The sequence below is a fragment of the Protopterus annectens genome, chromosome 7.part0 (assembly GCF_019279795.1).
Source record: "Protopterus annectens isolate FY-2018-M chromosome 7.part0, PAN1.0, whole genome shotgun sequence".
Classification (NCBI taxonomy): Eukaryota; Metazoa; Chordata; order Ceratodontiformes; family Protopteridae; genus Protopterus; species Protopterus annectens.
In genome coordinates this window covers 615754356-615772766 of record NC_056739.1, presented here as the reverse complement: position 1 = coordinate 615772766, position 18411 = coordinate 615754356, and positions in this window count along the sequence as shown.

The window sequence follows — 18411 nt, the reverse complement described above, 5'->3', positions numbered from 1 at the left end:
GAGAAGAATACCTAGGTATGGCCAATAAGATGAGTGGGAGCTCTCTGTGGCAAAAGCTGTACACTTCAGTTACACATCAATGGAAAATGTGTAGGGAGGTACATGAAGTATGTGCATTGTACTCAGTTATTAATGTGATGAAGGCTGTGCACTATGGAGACATTATGTCCTTTGATGTGGATGTACTGCACATAATCAGGAGTTGAGTTACATAGAATGGTTAGTCACTACTGTGGGCACATGCTGGTGGACATTCCACATGCCATCTTCCCCAGGACACAGGTCATATACCACTTGGTCTACTCATAGGGGTGTGAAGTCTACACTGTTATTGGGTTGTGCATTTGTTTTCATAATGTGACAAATCCCCACCATGTTTTTGTTTCATCTCATGTGTTGTCATGGCTGTGATAGCAGTCCTTGGCATGTGTTGATATGCTCTGTATTATTCTAATATCACAGTTGGAGTCAGTGATTGTCAACAATCTGTAGTCTTCCAGACAGCTGTTCGGACACAGGATGTTTATATCATTCTTCACGACATCAGCAGAGTCTGGTGAGAGGAAAATGATTATAGCAGTGTCTCACATGCTGGTTTAAAATGCTGTCTCTAATGTCAAGCAAAGACACAATCACACACACACACACATGCACGCTCGCACACACACCAGCTGACTGCAGTGAAAACATAACCTCTACTTATCTAAGTGCACTGACTAGGGAACTCTGTATTTAACACAACTGCCCCAGCACAAGTCTGACTTGAAGTGTGTCAGACAACACTTTATAGATGATGACATCAGCAGTGTCTAGTGAAGAGATGACGGTAATAGCAGTGTCTCACATGCTGATGTAAAATGCTCTCTCTAATATCAAGCAAGTGCACAAAGACACACACACACACACACACACACACACACACACACACACACACACACACACACACACACACACCAGTAGACTGAAGTGATAACAGAACCCCGGCCTAAGTACACAGATTAGAGAACTTAGTATTTTATGCAAGCACCATGGCAGAAGTGTAACTTTTACAAGGCTGTATGACAACTTGTAGTGGATGACATCAGCAGTGGATGTTAGAGAGAAGATGTTGGAAGGTCAGCATGAAATGGATGTGTAAGCAAGTGCAAGTGTCAAAGTATTTCCAATACTTGAGATTGGAAATGGTAACTGCAAGATGCACACTTATGCTCTTCTGACTAGATAGACCCCCACACACACCTCCCAGTTGACTGCAGTGAGATTAGAACCCCTAAGTACACAGACTAGATAACTCAGTATTTTATGCAAGCACCGCAGCAGATGTCTGACTTTTACAAGATGACAGGAGAACTTATAGAGGATGAAATCAGCAGTGAATGTTGGAGAGAAGATGTTGAGAGGCCTGCACGAAATGGATGTATAGGCATGCGCAGGTTTCAAAATATTAGCAAACCATGGGAATGGAGTAGTAACTGTATGATACACAATTATACTCTTCTGAATAGACAGACACGCACACACACACACACACACACACACACACACACACACACACACACACACACACACACACACACACACACACACACACACACACACACACACACACACACACACACACACACACACACACACCAGTTGACTGCAGTGAGAACAGAACCCCTATCTATCTAACTACACCGACTATAGAACTCGGTGCTTGGTACACGTTTGACTTTTTCAAGGATGCAGGACAATTTCTAGTGGATGATATCAGCACTGGATGTTGGAGGGAAGATGTTTGAATGCCTGCATGAAATGGATAGCTAGCTGTGTCCAACTATCAATATATTAAAGTTCTGCATGTTACCAGATTTATGAGTGTGTAATGTGTAGTACTTGGTGGTTGTGTTTCCAATGTGCAGGTATACTTTAAGAGACAGTTTTACAAACTATATGCAAACAGGTGTCCACATTACTACAAGTATTGAAAAATCTGAATGTATACTGTCATTATAAAGATGTGCATGGTATATAAAACAACATGTATTTATTTATGTAGTGTAGTTGATATATGTGTGATCATGAGCAATCATGGTTTATAGCAAATTGGACTAAATCAAGTGTGTCAAGTAGACATGTGCAAAATAGAGAGCCATGTATGGGATGATAATTTTTTTGTGGGACAGGTTCCCTTTTTTTCTTACTTCCATAAGAGAGGAATGCTGGGTAAGGGAAACTGGTATTTCATGAGGGGGAGCATCCCTTTCCATCTGGCATAGGAGTACACCAATGATGCTTTGCATAACTGTAAACATCAACCTGGCATCTCCTGATGAGTGACAAAATCCCTATCTCTGCCACTACTCCAGAAGGGTGCCACAGCACCAGCTGTCAGGGTAGTTCTACCTAAGAGTTATTGCGGGAGAGAAGAGGCAGAAGAGGCAGTTCTGCCAGGTTGGGTCCCAGATGTGCTGGGCATCACTGGTGGAGGGGGACAGGCTGAGCAACTGGGGTTGGCCTGCCTCCCTGTGCTTTAAAGAATTTAGTGATTTGTTACAGATGGATGACAGGGAGACATTTTGATGACACATAATAGAAAATAAAAAAATAGAAAAAGGTTATGGTGACAAAAAAGAGAGAGAAAATTAGTACCATAATATACGACAAATAATGCATTATCACAATAATACAACTATTTTTACCCAGAGTTTTACATTTAAGTATACTTTCTAACAACTACAAACTATAATTATGGATTGTTCAAAGTAATCCTTGCAATGTGCAGATATTGCACATATGCTTAGTCCAATTATATAGATTAAAGTTAACAGCAGGGCATTTATGCAACTTGTCTAGAATTTAATTTATGTAATATTAAAGAATTGAACTATTTTATACTTGTTACTCTTGGTGTTTCAACCCAGAACCTCTGACTACAGTCTTACACTTGAGTTCTAAAGCTGGCTTGTGCTACAGACTCATGCATGCATACTTTCTTTTACAGTTAGGATATGCATGCTTACTTTGTTACTACTGTATAGAAAATATATTTTTTTTATTTTAAAGCTACAATAATACTTCTCTTGTGCTGCATACATGCCACTTACTTCCCTTAATCTCTCTAGACATTCAGCATAGACCTGCCTATTTGCACTGATTTCAGAATTAGCTGTGAAAAGAAAAGAAAAAAAAAGCATTATGCATACCAGTCTTACATACAATTAGCTTTATATGTATTTTAAATTCTCTTTATTAGCATACTTACACAACTATGGGATGTTGCTAGTTTGGAACTCATCCAATCACTGGTTGAGTGTATCCCTCTTGTGCCTTTTAGGTTGTGAAAGTGGTGAGTACACTTTTCTACAGTGCATTGGATGTCAGTCGCACTGGATACAGCCTTGGCATGACTATTCCAAGACTCAGACTTGTACTGGGAGCTGGTATAGTCCCCCTGCAAAAGCTTTTGGCTGTAGCACTTTACCAGGAGTCCAATTAACATTCTGTAGTTACCAGTAGTCCAATAAAGATTCTGTACAGCTGAACACCATACCTCTGTGCCCTAAATTGGGCACCTTCCCCTTAACACCAGACATGTGTAACCCCAAAGCACTGCAATAGCAAATAATGATTTCCCATGAATTCCTGTTATTGTGTTTATTGGTAGTGCACAAACCCAAGGAACAATGCCAACCACATTTGCACAATGTTAATCAGAGCCCAACAGTGCCAAACAGAGTGGAAAGCAGTTTTGGAAATTGGAAGGTTAATCTGACACTTGACATTTGTTTGAGGGTTGTCTGCTGCCATAACTGTTAGGTGATTTACCTTTGCAGACATGCAGTGGGGCCATACATTTCATGACCTGCCACAAGTTTGGTTTGGCTTTATCCACTGATAAAACTGATTGTTTATAGTGTGGGATTTAAACCTATGTATAAGAGACTAAACATTATCTTACACAGTGGTGATTTGCCATCTTTGGCACAGAAGTAGTCTTCTCATGCATAGTCATGAATTATTTATAATTACAGATGACAGACTGAGGTGTTAACCATGTATGCTTGTCCTTGTATATATACGCATTTGTGTATGTGTCTTATTTAAGTGTGAAGGCCATCCAAGTCCATGTAGCAAAATTATACTTACAGAAGTGTAGCAGACAGTATATCCTCAGTCATACATCTGAACCTTCAAAACAGAGTAAGGGTGTCCTATCCCTCATAAATATAATTCATATCAGCTCAACTGCTATGCATAGTTATTGTTATTTATAATTATATATAAATTGTTATAAGGGATACTTAATATAATATGAAATGGAACAACAGTAAAATATCTGGAATTTCCTGTATTAGATCCCAGCACCATGTGTATGGCAACCCTGTACTTACACCTGCTGCTACAGAAATATTGAGATCCACTTGGATATTTTCCTGCTCATTACTATAATCTGAATTGTCACAACAATAAAAATATATTGCACTTTCTGTATTAGAACCCAGGACCATCTGTATTACAGCCCTCAACTTACACCTGCTGCCACAGGAATAGTTAAATAACAGTTGAATATTTCCCTATTCATTATTAACTTCTGTGTGTTAAATGCCATGCAACACTGCTTACCATTTTTGCACAGTGACCAACAGAATTGATACAATGTATCTGTTTTGAAATTTTTGACTCTCTGCTTCCTGTCGGCAGGTGTTCAATGGGTCCAGGTGCTGGGGAAGCTTGCTAACTGCAGCACAACTTCTCTTAGTGATGTTGCATGATGGAAAGGAAAAAATGCAACGATGTACCTTTTTTGATATTTCTACATGTCTTACCTTCTGTTTGCAGGTGTTCTGTCTGCTTCCAGTGCGGGCCACTTGTCCAGGTTTGTATGATGGTAAGTGACTCTTAAATGAGAAAAGCAAAGCCAATTTTGTTTTCACTTTGTGATCAGTGTTTACATGACATTTATTGTGTTCCTGCATTTCCCCTGTTTGTGCTAAGTTATACTCTGCACAAATACTGGCTATATAAAAATATATAAAAAGGGAAATTAGGAGGAAAGAATAAAATAAATTTATTAATTAAACAATACTACAAAATGTATGTTGTACACATGAAAGATTTTTACAAGTCTGGATTTGAACTCTCAGTCCAACGGGCCTTCAAAACACAGTAAGGCTGACTTATCCTTTTTGCCACAGAACCAGCTTTGTAGCAGATAATCAAACTCATAGTGCATACAAGCAACTGCAATATCATCCACAGTGTTAACAAGACATATCACAGTTATACACTTCTGAGTTGTTTGCACATGTATTGATTTCAGATGTAGTGAAATGAGCGATCACACAACTATTTATGACTATTGCATGCAGAAATATAGCTTCTGTCTTATCTCTTTGTGTTTGTTGCTCTTTTGGCTTCTCTTATCTGACCAGTAATCTGAGACATGCAGTCTGTAAGGCATTTTGTATCATTGTGCCTAAAATGTCTGAGGATATTAAATGGTTATAATATACAGTTGTCAAAAAATACAGGGGAGGATGGATGTTACTGAACAGAAAATGTGAAATGTGTGCTGCTTACTTAAATTTCAAACATTGATACAATTACATCTACACTACTTCTAACTGGCTTTCACACTCACTGGAGGTAAGGGAGTCTGGATTGCTGTTGTGTTTTCCTTCTCCCTACCAGTACTCATTCACAGTTGCAATCCATTAGCAGCAAACACTGAGTGAGTGCCTGCACTATATTTACATGGACCCAATAATTTCTAATTCAGCAATTATATACCTAATTTGCATCTCCACCATGCTCACAGCCCTGAAACTACACTATAAAAAGGGAACCGTGTAGTTAGGGAACCAGAACATGAGGAGACTTCTTTATGTGGATAATGCAGAAGAAGATTATTTTATTTTGGATTTATCTGCACAGAAAACTATTGATCTTAATAAGGTATGATTGCATTTTTTAGTCATATACTGGATATGCTCACATATCACTAAGGAAGGGAATATATATATATATATATATATATATATATATATATATATATATATATATATATATATATATACACACATTCAAGACAATTCCCTTAGCATTACACATGATGTGGCAGTTAATGGAGTGGAAGCCCTTTCTTTTTATGTAGACCCTTCCTTGTTCCCCCAGTAGTGCCTTGATTTATATATGTGTACAATCTGTGACGTCCAGTTCTTCAGGGTAATGTGCTACAGGGCAGAACTCCTCCATATTTCTGGCCTTGTCCTCAGGTGTACGGGGAAAATATATGTAGTCTCCGGCATGTTGGAGCACAGCATTCATGAATTGATGGAGGATCATGGATGCTGATGCCTGTGTTAACCCCAGCATGTGTCCTGCTGGTCTCTGAAAGGTTCCTGTAGCTAAAATTCTAAGTGCTACACATAACTTTGTATCCACTGGTATTGGTTCCCCTCAGTTTGCCCTGAGTCTGAGCTGAGAATAACAAAAGTTGCAGAGTTCCTGTACTGTGCCTGTATCTGCCTTGTAGTGCTCTGCAATTTCCACTTCCTGCAGATTGTGATAAGTTAAACTGGGTCTGAAAAATCTTCTCTGTCTCGGTCGTGGCCTATTAGCAGGAGCAGCAGCATAGACTTCAGCCTGGTGCACATACACATGAGTTAAAGCAACAGCAGCCCCTAACATTCTTTCTGTGTAGACTCCATTCTGTGGCTGTATTCCAGTAGGTTTTAGAATTTGCAGGGAAAACCAGCACTGAGTCTACACAGTTGCTTTATAGCTTGTTGAATTGCTCCTCCATCTTGGATTGGTTGATTAACATACAGTTCAGCTGCTTATGCTGTAATTAGCATGCCACTCTGTTTATCATGATTGTGCAGTGTCACACAGCCACTTACTAAATACAAAACAGTGCACTACCCTGTACGCATCGGTTATAGTGGACTACATAGGGTTTATTGAATCTTCCCTACAATCTATATTTCTTTGCTGGCTTTCCCGTAAGTTTAGACTCTAGGAAACACTCTTTTCCTTCCCTCTATTGTGAGCTAAGCAAGGCCCAGATTGTCATAAAACATTCATTACTGAGGACACAGAATATTGAAATGGCCAGTATTCTTGCCAGCAAAATACAACAAACTATCAGGCTGTGTTCACAGCAATTATACAAAAAGGTACATTACTATTCAAAACCAAGCATGCTGATTCGACAGCCCAACCAGTATACCTCCTGTACCACTGAGCGGACAGACTTTCTATTGGCATATGTGAGTGACAGAGCAAAATATATATAAAAATGGTACATTCTGCAAAAATGAACAAACAGAAACTTACCTGATTTTCCTTAAATGTTTGCACTGTCCCTCAAAATTCTCTGTTTTTAACTGTTAAAAAAGCAATGGAGATTCTGTATACCCTGTCAATTCTCATAATTCCCATACACATGACAGTATACCAGTATAGGGAAGACAATCCAGAAGAAGAATGAAATGCCCTTATACAAAAACATTAATTAAGAAAGGTAAGTGATTTCTTTCAAAAATAATGTAATTGTATATTAGCAATAATCCATTCCTGTTTGTGGGTATATCACGATTTATTCATCGTTGACTTTGCTTACTCACATGGACTTCGTCCTACTGATCAAACTATACCAACCAATGGTAAATCGTATTATACCCCTAGACAGTCATGGATTATTGTTTAAATATTCCTATTATAGCCCCACACAGTCATTGATTATTGTTTAAATATTTCTGTTAGACCCACACACTGTCATAGATTATTGTTTAAATATTCCTATTATACCCACACGTAGTCATAAATTATTGTTTAAATATTCCTACTATACTCCCACACAGTCATGCATTATTGTTTAAATATTCCTATTATACCCACACACAGTCATGGATTATTGTTTAAATATTTCTGTTAGACCCACACACTGTCATAGATTATTGTTTAAATATTCCTATTATACCCACACATAGTCATAAATTATTGTTTAAATATTCCTACTATACTCCCACACAGTCATAGATTATTGTTTAAATATTCCTATTATACCCACACACAGTCACGGATTATTGTTTAAATAATCTTGTTCTACCCCTACACAGTCATGGATTATTGTTTAAATATTCCTATTATACCCACACACAGTCATGGATTATTGTTTAAATATTCCTATTATACCCCTCACAGTCATGGATTATTGTTTAAATATTCCTATTATACCCCCAACACAGTCATGGATTATTCTTTAAATATTCCTAGTATACCCCACACAGTCATGGAATATTCTTTAAATATTCCTATTATACCCCACACAGTCATGGATTATTCTTTAAATATTCCTATTATACCCCCACACAGTCATGGATTATTGTTTAAATATTCCTTTTATACCGACACATAGTCATGGATTATTGATTAAATATTCCTGTTATACCCACACACATCAGGTCATGTACAACTGATTTAGCACCCGATTCCCCCAAGATAGTGTGGTGCACTGCTGGAGAGAGGTGGCCCCCTTCCGTCCGTGCTCTAACCCAGTGATGAGCAGCACTCATCGCCAACCTTGCGGCCGGCAATCTGTGGCCAACTGGAGATCTGTGGCACTGTGGTATCATTACATTTAGGCAGGATTCTAACTTAGAGGTGATGAAGCTGTGAGGCACAGCACAGACTCTATACGGTGCACTATAGGGAGAAGAGTTGTACAGACCACCTGTTTTGGGCATCTACTGTGGTGAACAGTATTCTCAGGATAGGAGAACACAGATCACAGACTGCATGCTGTGGCATGGCTAGCCACTTGGCAGTGTAAAACATGGCTGTAGGTGACTTGGTCATTTTTACTAATGTCGGCAAATGGGCATGGGTAGTTAACGGTGATAAGTGGATTGAGGACCTGGCGTACTCCGACCTATGCCAGGGACCCATGCTAACAGTGGGAGGGGTGTGTGTGCCCCTATTGGCCAGTGTGTGCCTGCCATAAAACCCAGCAGCCCTGGGTCAATAAGCTACTGGCTGGCTGGTGTCTAGTTGCCCAGCCTGGGTTACCTGGGATAGTTCTGTTGAGTGAAAGCTGGATGTAAAACCAATCAACCTGCCAAACATGAACTAAGAATTGCTACACTTAATGTGGGTTCACTGACATGACACAGCTTGGAAGTGGATCACATGATGATATGGAGGAGGCTGGACATCCTGTATATCCAAGAGACAAGATGAAAAGGCAGTGCAGCCAAGGAACTTGGCTTGGGATCCAGAGTTTACTACTCAGAATGGGGACAGGCTAGAAATGGTGTGGGAAATGTGCTGAGAGAGAACCTTCATAAGGCAGTGAAGGATATCATCAGAATTAGTGACAGACTCATGGCAATCAGACTCCAGTGTAATGTTAGGGCAGTATTCATAATCTCAGCTTATGTCCCACAGCAGGGTTGTGATAGACAGGAAAAGAGTGCATTCAGACAGCAGCTGCAGGACCTACTAGATAAAGCAGGACAACATGAATTGGTGTTGATAATAGGTGACTTAAATGCACATACCGGGACAGACAGAATAGGATACGAAGACTGCCTGGGTCCACATGAGTGGGGTAAAAAGAATAAAGAAGGACAGGCTATTCTAGATTTCTGTCTTCTTTATAATAGCCAACACATGGTTCAGAAAGAGAGACAGTCACAAGATCACATACAAGAGTGGCCATTATGCAACTCAGGTAGACTTCTTCCAAGTAACCAAAAAGCATTGGGGTAGAATGAATGATTGGAAAGTCATCCCCAGTGGAACAGTCGGCCCACAGCATAAACCACTGGTTGCCACAATCAGCTACAAGCAGTGGTCACAGAAGGCTCTAAGGTCAACTGAGACCAAGCTTATGACCTGGAAGTTGACTGGAGGAAAATACAACATTTCAAGGAATTGCTCAGGGGTCTAGCACCCCAAGAAGAGGAGAAAATAGGTAGAGTTGAAGAAGAATGGCAGTGCCTCAAAACAGCATGTGTGAGGACTACAGAACAGATATGTGGCCGAGTTAGGTATGGAAATGAGGAACATAAGGATATCTGGTGGTGGAATGTAGAAGTCTAGGAATTAATCAAAAGAAAGAAAGAGTGCAGGAAAAAGTGGGAGATTGACAAGATCAACCAGACTAAGAAGGAATACTGACTGGCTAACAAAGAAGCTAAGAAAGGAGTTGCAATAGCAAAGAATAGGGCATCAGACACACTCTACCAACTTCTGGAAAGTGACTCATTACATGGCACAAAGAAACCCTATCAGGTTGTAAGGCAAAGACAGAAAGATAAAGATGATAGTCAGACACCTTTCATAAGGGATGCCAGCAGCAGCCTACTCTCCAGTCCACAGGACATCAAAGGCAGATGGAAGGAGTATTTTCAGCATCTTCTGAATGAAGAAAACCCCACAGAAGCTGTACTGCCCCAGAAATAGTCTACAATGACAGAAGACAAGGAGCCTACCCTAGAGGAAGTGAGAACAGCACTAAGGAAAATGAAGTCAGGGAAAGCAGCAGGCTCAGATGAGGTCACAGCAAATATGATAAAGATAATGGGTGAGCTAGGAGGGAAATGGTTCCTGAAGATACTCATAGCTGTGTGGAGAGAAAGGAATATCCCAGATGATGGAGAATAAGCATACTCATGACAGTGTACAAGAACAAAGGAGACATCCACAGGTGTATCCCAGATGATGGAGAATAAGCATACTCATGACAGTGTACAAGAACAAAGGGGACATCCACAACTGTGGGCAGTACAGAGGCACCAAACTCCTATCACGGTGCATGACAATTCTGAAGATGGTGATTGATAAATGGATACGCAGAGTAGTAGAATGTAAGATCGGAGATGAGCAGTTTGCATTCAGATCAGGATGCACTACAATAGAACTGATGTTTGCAGTGAGACAGATAGTTGAGAAGAAGCTAGAGATGTGGAAAGAGTCAACTGGGCATTCCTAGACTTGAAGAAAGCATATGACAAGGTCCCAAGAAAGCTGATCTGGGCAGTACTTTGGTGGTTCAAAGTCCCAGAAACATTGGTAGAGTTAGTGCAGGCTATGTACAAGGACCCAGTGACACAAGTATGAGCATTATTTGGCCTCACAGAGAGGTTCCCAGTGGGAGTGGTGCACACCAGGGTTCAGCTCTGAGCCCACTGCTGTTCATACTGGTGATGGACTACAATAGCAAAGAGGTTGGAGGGGACAGATCAACAAAGGTGCTGTATGCAGATGATGTGGCATTACAAGCAGACTGAGCAGGAACTCCAGCAAAATATAGAGCAATGGAATGCAAAATTGAAAACACGTGGGATGAAACTAAGCACAGATAAGACAGTAGTAATGACAGCAAATTGGGGAAATCAGAAACAGCTGAGAATTGAGATAGGAGGGAAGATAGTGGAACAGGTATATATCTTCAAGTATCTGGGAAGGGTGGTTGAGGAGAAGGGAAGTCTGAATGAAGAGGTCAAAGCTAGAATCAGAGGGGCTGCAGCCAACTGGCATAGAGTGTCAGGTGTAGTCTATCACAGAAGAATGTTAAGAAGCTGAAAAGTAAGGTGTACAAGACAGTGGTGCGACTAGTACTACTGTATGGTACAGAAACGGTTTGCCATCAAAATGCTGAGTGCACATTGCTCGACATCGCAAATGCAAATGCCAACCTGCAACTGTTGAAAATGCAGAACACTGATGTTCTGAACCACAAATTCTCACTCCCTTTTTGACCCATGTTAGCACTTTTTTTAGTTGTAGAGCGGTCAGAAATGTCAGTGTTCAATGTTTTTGCAACATTTTTCAACATCGGCATTATGGGTTTCACTTACTGGTGTCGATAATATGCATATTTGTGAATGTGCGCTCGACATTTTGATGGTAAACCTATAGAAACCTGGGTAGTAAAGGCAGAGCAGATGAAGAATCTAGAGGTGATGGAAATGAAGTGCCTGAGAAAGGTGGTAGGACACACTCTGTGAGACAGGCAAAGAAATGAGGACATAAGAGTAGAAGCCAAAGTACCTCCAATTGCAGAAAAGATCAAAGCGAACAGATAATGGTGGTTTCGACATATGTGCAGAAAAGCAGAAGACAATCTGGTGAAGATGATTTGGGACAGACAGGAAGAAGGGGAGAGTAAATGAGGACATCCAGCAAAGAGGTGGTGGATTTTGTGAAAAAAGATCTGCGACAGTCAGGCATGAGTGTCGAAGAAGTCAGGCATGTGGCATTGAATCTAGAGAGATGGTGATAACATGACTCCCCGACCCCAAGTAGAAAATGAGGAAAACATGGGTTAATGATGATGACCCACACAAAGTCATGGATTATTGTTTAAATATTCCATTGCCAGCATTTGATCCTTTCAAACTTAGAAAAACAAAAAGAATGCAGAGGGATGGATGTCTTACAATAGCCCAGAACTCACTTGCAGTTTGGACACTAAAAGAGCTGGGGAGGGAGGGGTGAGAAATACCAGTGTTGCCAACTTGTTGACTTTGGAATGGAAGGAAGGTGTGGCTTCTGACATAATAAATGCACATTCCCACTAATGAGGATGTGCTGCTATTTTGGGACAGATTGCATCTAAGTGGTGTCTGGATCTACTGATGTTGCATGTAGTGATGAGCATGACATCACTAGTTCAAGCAGCTGAGGCATATGCCAAAAATAATATCTTCCCTGGGATACAGAACCACTGCTTGAGATGCTGAAGGCTGCTGCAATCCACTTCTCCTGCACAGCTCACCATTATTGCCAACCCAGCCCTGGGAGAGAGAGTACCAGGGACACTCAGTCAGAAATGGTGTAGCTGGGAAGATGATGTTCAGGTATGGGTGGCAAAAGGAGGAAGAAAAACAGAGACAAAGTCAAATTAAACTCTTTTACTTTACGACAATATAATAAAAATGAGGAGAAATAGAATTATTTAATCAAAGATAGACCTAAGCTATTTAGCGGCATTTCAAATCTTTATAAAATAATGTATAGTTTAAAACTGGGTGGAAAACTGTAGCTGAAATATGAAGTAAGTAATTAATATAAACGCAATTTGAGAAGCTTATGTTAACCTGATGGGATAGATGGAGACCTCCTGTCTTCTGACATATATGAGGAAGGTGGGGCAAGAGGCAAGGAGTTGACCAACTCATGGTAAGTTCTCTTGTTTAGGGGAGATCTCATATTGTACAGCACCATTCAGTGTCGGTATCAGCAGGCAGACATTCATGGTGTCAAGGTGCACATGCATATTCAATAGTGCACCACAGCAGTGGCACATGTACCCTTCATGTAGTGTTGTGACTGCATATTAAATGCAGGTGAAAGATCTAATAGGATCTCTTCTTTTCACTCCAGGCACAGTAGGAATATCATTGGTAAAGGTATCTTACTGGTTCATCTAAAATATTGTCTTTGTCTGATGCAGCCTCTAAAAGAATTGTATCCACCATTCAAACCATTTCAAATGCTATTTGAAGATTTATCACTATCTCCCCAAGAAATGAACACCAGTGCAAAACTATTGAAAAAGTTAACTGGCTATCGTGAAATAATGTACTGACTTTCTACTTGCCTCTCATTTATTTTAACTTATCAGGGAGGAGACTATCCCCCAGTAGTCTCCGGACTATTTAGAGCTGCACTAAAATACAGCCTTAGAAATCTAACCACTCACGTTCTGTTATCCAAATTCCACAAACTAGGCTTCAGTGTACAGACCATGCTTTCTCAGTTATTGACTCCAAACGGTAGAAATCAATTCATTTTTTCATTTCCTGATCAGAACTAAAAGTACACTTCAAGACTAGGAAAATGCAACTGTTTTCATTCTGGTCATATAACTTAACCTCTGGCTATATAACATAATTTCTTCCAACACTACTTCCCTTTACATAGCTTGCTCTGACTCTCTTTTTCATTGCGATTCTTTTAACATGCCAACTCAGACATCTACTTGATGTAGAATGCATGCAAATACTGTGTTTTGTTAGTCAATATGTATATAATGTCATGTATCTATAACAATTGTACTCTCAAGCCAACTGTCACATTCACTTTCAATACAATATATGCATATACTGCATTTTGTCTTTCACTTGTATGTATATAATGTCATGTAGCTATTGTGTTTATCCCCAGGCTGAGACTGAAATAGGTCCAATGGAATCATTGTTCTATCCCACCTAACAAATTCAAAACAAATAATAAAGAAGAACAGTATTTAGGGTAAAAACAAAAATTATCACTCAGCATTAAGATGGGCTTGAAGAGTTAGCATCCTGCCTTCACTTCTACACAAGTGAAATAAAAGTGGGCATTTTTGAACTAATGGTATGGCTTTAAGTGTTATGGCACATGTGCCTGAGTCAGAGTACAGAGTGTACATAACATGGCCTGATTGCTGTATTCACTGCACAGTTGTACATGCAGATGATGCTGGTAGGAAGCAGCAGAGCTAAAGTAAGTATACAAGATTCAGCACAATGAAGAAATCTGGAATAAAGTGGGCAGGGGTTGGTACTCATCTCATGGGAGGGAAAGATGATTTAAAAGGCAGGACATTGGCAAGGGCTTGTGGAAAGAGTGCACATGGGATGAGAAAGTCTCAGATGCATTCCAGTTACTGAGACAAGAACGACAGAGAGTGAGGAGGGATGGGGTGGTACAACCAGAGTTGAAGTAGTTGCAGTTAGGAGAAGAAGAACAAGGGACAAAAAGTGAATGAAATGAGAGCCAGTGTGAGCAGACAGAAAGGGTTGTTGGTGAATGAAGACACAGTTAGCAAGAGGATTTGGATTCTTGATATAGGAGAAAGGAGAAACAAAAGTATTGCAAAACTGATCTTGGGGCAAAAATTTATAAAGATGTGAGAGAAGGTTACATTGGTTGTCCCAGGCAGGCACATTGTAATACATACGGGCACCAATGACCTGTCAGAGGAGCCACTGAGGTAGTAGTTAGCAGGACCAAGGAGTTGGTTGGGAGTTGGTATAATGGTCAAGGTGTTTGAATCACAGACACATGGTACAGTGTTTGATTCACATCTTTGGGAGAGGAATTGGATAGGCTTAAAATGTCCCATTAAGGAAGCTAGCCTAGTGATCATCTATGAACTTATGAAACCATGAATATAAGGAAAATTAAATTTTATTTTGTTTGGGTGGGGGCTGGGTTTGGCATGACAATTAAGGAAGATGCCAGGATAGGAGTTTGGGGACAGCATTCTCAGATGTGTTACCTGTACCAGCAGCCTGAAGATGGAATGAACAGGGTAGATGACAGGTACCACAGAATGAATGGTTTATGACCAGTAGAAGGATTTGAACAGGCTACAGCTTACTGAAGAGGTGAGAGAGATGCACAGGACTGGATTGGAATAGTACATCTCAATGACTGTACCTTTAAAGTAAGATGGAAGAAGGGGAATCTCAAAGATGCAGAACAGGTGTAAGTACTCAGGCAGCACACAGAAGGGGGAAGGTATACACAATTTAGCGCAGTAAAAATTCAAATTGACTCATAACCTGGCTAGTGAGGATAACTACACACTGGACAGAGTGTAAGAATATATGAGAGAAGGGAGGGAGTGAATTGCTGGTATCAAAAACATGAACTGGAAAAATATAGGGTGGGTCAGGAGGGTATTCAGGGATGAAAAGAGAGAGGAAGGCTGGAGGTGGATTAACCGTCTCCATAATGGAAGAAATCAGATATGAAGTTAGACAGGAAAAGTAAGATGGGCCCTTAAAGAAACCAGAGAAAGGAAAAGGTCATAACTAAGCATAATAGCCCTGTCAATTAAGGTAGAGAAAAGAGGGAAGAATGTTAGTGGCTTTGATAACATAATGGTCAACAAACAGAATGGTTTGTCTGCATCAGAAATGTACACCATGAAGAGCGAGCAAGATACTCAGAAATTACCAAGGACTGAAAAAAAAATTGGTTAAGAATCTTATCTAATGAATATGCTGCTACTGTAGTAATCATGTTTTTCTGCTAAGTATTTGAACATGAAATACATTTGAACAGTCTTTGTACTTAACATAATGTTATTATATTTGTTTGTTTGTTGTACATGAAGTGTGTAGTTGCTGTCCAATACTGGGAAAAGAGATAACTTTGTGAAGTGTTTTTCTACTGTGAGACCATATCATAGAAGCACATAGAAGTGTGTATAACAATTGTTACACCCCATAAGCATCGTTACAATCAGACTTCATGCTAGAAATTTGCAACTGACAATACTGACTGGCAAAGAACAGAAGTAGAAGTTAAAAAAAAAAAAACTTTGCTTCTGTCTGCTGTTTATGCCAGACAACTGTCCCTTAATTATGTGATATTCTGGTAGATGTCTTAAGAATACAGTCAGTCACAAATGCCAGAATCAGAAATTCATGTTTCTTACACATTTGTTTCCTAGTCATATGTTATCATGTTAAAAGTTGCAATAGTGAAGCAATGTATATTGTGTAAGTATTTGCTTTATGTGGTACAATGTATATTTGTTTGGAGTATTGTGTGTGACTGAACTTGCTTATTGCAACAATTGCATGGTAAATAACTACTAAAATAATGCATGATTTTGATGTATCATGGTTGGAACAAAATGCCGCAGTGAGATGTGCTTCTGTAATTTGGTATATTCTGGATGGAAAGTAATGCTGTCGTGAAGTGTTTGTCTGTTTAATCTCAACTCATTAACTAATTCATACAAACATGCATCCCAAACAATTTAAACAAACTCTAAAAGAATACTTTTCCAAGAAATGGATCTGCCAATGCTCTAACCCTCCTTGAAAATTTCTACTCCTCCCTCTCTAATCTAGGCATTCCCTCACCACTTTACTTGTACTATATCTTGTATCTTGTTTAGATAAATTGTAAAAATCATTTCTCCTATGTTAACTATTCTATACTTACTACTTTTTGTATAATATTGCTGTAGCTGTAATGAAGCTGCTTAAGCTAATGCCAATTGCATATTTGTCCATTCTTTGATTGATTACTATATGTATTTACTGGAGCTTTTCTCCCCAGGCCTCTGCTGAAAAAGGGCTTCGGCTCAGTCAGACATTCCTGGTCAACAAATGTAAAATAAAATAAATAAATAAATAGTCTGTGCTTGCCTTGTTTTATTGCATGGTTATTTGTAGTACAGTGACCCACAAATGTGGGTAATACAGTGTGCTTGCCTTATTTTATTGTATCCCTATTTGTAGTGCTGTGGTCCACAACTGTGGGTAATACACTGTGATTGCCTTATTTTATATCATGGTATTTATAGTGCAGTGGTCCACACATGTGGTAATACATTGTGCTCACCTTATTTTATTGCATGGTTATTTGTAGTGCTGTGGTCCACAAATGTGGGTAATACACTGTGCTCACCTTATTTTACTGCATGGCTATTTGTAGTATTGTGGTCCACAGATGTGGGTAATGTACTATGCTTGCCTTATTTCATTGCATGGTATTTGTAGTGCAGTGGTCCACAATAGTAGGACACTGCTCTAATGCATCTCATTGCCTCTTAACTTGCTGTTACATACAACATTGTTATATATTCTTGAAGCATATCCAAACTCTGCCCAGTCATATCTGAATTAAATTATCACTGTGTATATATACCTCTGAGAAAAAAAATAATTTAGCCTACAACCTAGTCCTGCTAACACACATCTAATAGTTTATTTTGATGGTGTTCACATCTCTTTACAGATTAAATCAGCCCTGCATTGGAGTCCCTCAACAGACTGATACTTCAGAACCAAGCATACAGACCCCTGAAGAGCTTCATCCTACAGCTACATTTAAAGTATAGACATTATGAAATAAGCAGCTAAGAAATGAGTTCTAACCATAGAGTAAGGCAATATGAATGCCTAAATTTATTTCTGTACAAAAATATGGGAATCCATATAATTCATAGTAGTTAAAATGTTTGATGTCTCTGTATACAGAAAGAGTTAGTAACGGTAGCTGTATTGCCAGGATTTTTAGCACTGTAACAATAGGTATCATCTCACTAATCGGTAGTAATATGCTCCCTCTCAAGTTAGTTGAGAGTCTCCTGCATCCAACTGTACAGGACAGCCTACAAAACTAATGTTTTTCCAATAAAAACAATATTATATCACTGATGCAAACTGTTGTCTGATTCTGAGTGCATTCATATTTCATATCTATAATAACACAGGTAATCTGGCCCTCTCAATATTAATTTGCAAATACTATTTTTTTCTTCTGTCACCAGATAATTTTATTTGGTTTCTTTGCTCTAAACATTACTAAGCTTCCTTTTAAGATGCTCAATCTCTCTAGTAGGCTAAATGATTGTTTTTGTAGCATTCTTTGATTCTGGAGTGGAACCCATGCTGTTCTACCATT